The sequence below is a fragment of the Etheostoma spectabile genome, chromosome 7, assembly GCF_008692095.1.
Source record: "Etheostoma spectabile isolate EspeVRDwgs_2016 chromosome 7, UIUC_Espe_1.0, whole genome shotgun sequence".
Taxonomy (NCBI): Eukaryota; Metazoa; Chordata; class Actinopteri; order Perciformes; family Percidae; genus Etheostoma; species Etheostoma spectabile.
The window spans coordinates 15,294,851-15,297,991 of record NC_045739.1 but is presented as its reverse complement, the minus strand read 5'-3'; the positions used below and the strand labels follow the sequence as shown (position 1 = coordinate 15,297,991).

The window sequence follows — 3,141 nt, the reverse complement described above, 5'->3', positions numbered from 1 at the left end:
TGTCATTTGATGCCTTTTGGAGATTTTTTGGTCTTTTCTTGGCTTCTTTATGCACATTAATACACATTTTTACCTGGTGTACCCAAACTTTCGAGCCCCACTGTATTTGTGGTATTCAGACACATTATCAGATAAGCCACAGAAGAGACTGGGAATTGGGTCTTTGGTGGCTCAGCAAGTTACAGTGCATTCCATGAATCAAAACATCATGCTCTCAAATCTTAATGATGACCCAATGTCAGCCCTCCTCTTTCTCTCCCATCTCCCTGTCCTTCCCCACACTAAATGATGAACCAGAAACGCCACAGCATCTTGCAAAAATACTTGCATGAAATAGTAAAGTACAACAGTGTAGCTTACCCTTCTTGTGTACAAGAAACCATTTTGTGTTTGAAAAACACACAAACTTAATCAAGTGTGTTAATGAACCTGATTCTTTTTGAGAACCAGAACTGTCTCCATAGTATTAAAAACAGTTAGGTACAAAAACGTTGACCTTAAGGCTTTGTCAGATTCTTAGTCTTATTTATTAAATATTTTAAGATATTTCCAGATCATACTTTTTGCCTATTTGTGAAGACAGCATTAAACCCTGATCCATTTGAGAAGTTTGGCGAAATTATAGTCTGCAAAGCAAGCCTTTGGCAAAAGTAAAATTCTCAAATGCAGCAAGAGAATCCTGGCCATCAGTTGTATGTACAACAGGAAATATTCATAGAGTCTGACTATATGCTACTGAAAGATTAAAACCACACCAATAGAGTTGTAATAATTGAGTCATACTTCTAAAATAACATCAATTTAAAAATAAAAAAGTGTAAGTGTGTAACTCTCATCTGACACGATACAGACCAGGTACAGAGATCAGGAGTAGAGTAAATCTGGAATGATACTATGACCTACCAGTATTCTATAGCTGTGTCTTTGACGAGAAGTTATTAAACAAATCAGAAAACTCATGTGTTTTAATGTTAACAGCTAGCATGGCTGCTGGTAGATCGGTCTGCTCTGAAGGATCCATAACCTGAATGACAAATTTCCTGATAACATCAATGGTAAATCAATCTATTCTGTACTTAAGACATGGAAATACATAAAGTATCAAGTTACGCAGTAGAGCAGACACGTATGTAAACAATATGTCAGATAAAAGTCATGAACTCATTAACTAAAATATGACTAATCTCTTGGGAAAGGTGCAACACTGTTAGTATATTTAACATATGTTGCAGTTAAATAACAGATAACTGTGTACATTACCATATCAAACTAACATCTGCAGATCTTTGTGTACACAGGATTGTCCCTTTAATTTACAAATATTTCGGTGATGTTGCATTACAATTGCACGGTCGATTCAACTACATGCAATGATTTTACCAAAACGTTCTCAACTATAAAACGTTTAAAGTAATCTTGGGTCAGATTAAGTAAAACACAACACATAAAGATACATAAGATGGCTGATTAAAGATGGAGACCAATAGATAAATTCTGGTTGAAAGAATGTTACCCGAAGGTCATCATATTTTCAATATAGAGTCTAGCCTGTTAAAGTGTACTCTTGCATTTTCAGACCTTCCTCTACAGCTCTGCGGAGGAAGCAACAAACAGCAACAAACCAATCCCGGAAGTGAACCGTTGTGGATATAGACTAGTAAGTGTTACTTTGTCAACATGAGACCTAAAAAAAAAAAAAAGTAACTTACCGGTATATCCCTCAATAAAATACATATTTTGCATCATCACTCCTTTTGCAGGTGCCAGACTTCAAAGTGAAACAAACTTTGCTAACACGAGCCACAAATCGATTAATACTTTAATTAGGTGATCTATTTAATCCAATGACCAGTGTAGTTCAAGTTGCAGGTTACAATTATACTATATAGCAATATAATCTAATGATTAACAACTTCAATTTAGTGGACATACACGCCAAAGATGTCCAACAACTGCGTGTCACCTACAATTAACGTAAAGGTTGACAGCACACATGTTGAACAACTGACCATGTTTCTGGATCCTGATTGCAGACTGCTAGATTCTTTATGGTAAGAATATGGACTGTACCACTTCAGATACATTTTTTCCCAACATGGATAAAAAACAAGCACAAGGCCTAGCTTACAGTTTTTCAGCTACACCTGGTTTGAATTGAGAGTGACAATTTTATGCTTCATTTGGCTTTGTTCACTGTGTATAAAGATAACAAAAATCACAAAAAACAGTAGATCATAAAAATGAAAGGCGACTAACTTTACGGCAGACATTTTTGTTTTGGTTTTCATATGGGTCCTGTCCTTCTGCTTTCCTAAAGTCACCACAACTTCCTCCCCAACATAAATACAGACATGTCGTACATTACGCACTCTCACTGGCATCCCTGTAATCAATCTTTATGATTTTAACAAAGAACACCACGGCTTCTTAGAAGTGGCAAGCCCGCGAATGGACATAGGAGGACGGTACAGAAGAGAGCATGGTGGGGAAAGTTAGACGCTCTTATTTGTTTCTTACGTAATGTAGAGAACCAGCCCACCTACAGTTCACTCTCTGACACACACACACACACACACACACACACTATCTTAAAACACTGTTTGGGCGACACGCCCTAAAACTGGCATACAATACAAAACTAGTGTTCGTTTAACTTTCCAGGCGTATATGCATAATTAACACTTAAGTGAATACTGCACAGCACGCTATGTAAGTCCCAAACTAATACAGCTGAAACGGGACATGTTCTGTTAAAAACATGCATAAATTAACTATGAGTGACAATAAACCCAGTTTGAATTGATGGGAGTGGTTGTCTCTCTTATGATGACCACTGACAGCAGTTAACCCACCTTATACATTTACCTCTACATCATTGTATACTCTCAAACCAACCTATTGCCTCTGCTACAGCATGTTTTGGTATTGGCTGACTGATTTGACAGCAATATGCTGAAAACCCAGCACAGTGCAGCATGTCAGCCTTATGCAATGGCAAAGTCCCACTGTCGACAATGTTTCCCAAAACAACATCCCAGAAGGTTATGCAGGGAGGAAGCAGAGCCTTAACTGTGCAGACTAAGGACTTACCTGCAAAGCGGCAAGCACAGAAAACAAAATATTATATATATATATATATAT

General features: G+C 37.2%; 1 protein-coding gene across 1 annotated transcript in view; it reads right to left on the bottom strand.

The window, feature by feature from the left end:
- Positions 1-3,141, bottom strand: part of gnas (GNAS complex locus) — a 42,314-nt gene that overhangs the window by 37,417 nt on the left and 1,756 nt on the right. The window lies entirely within an intron of this gene.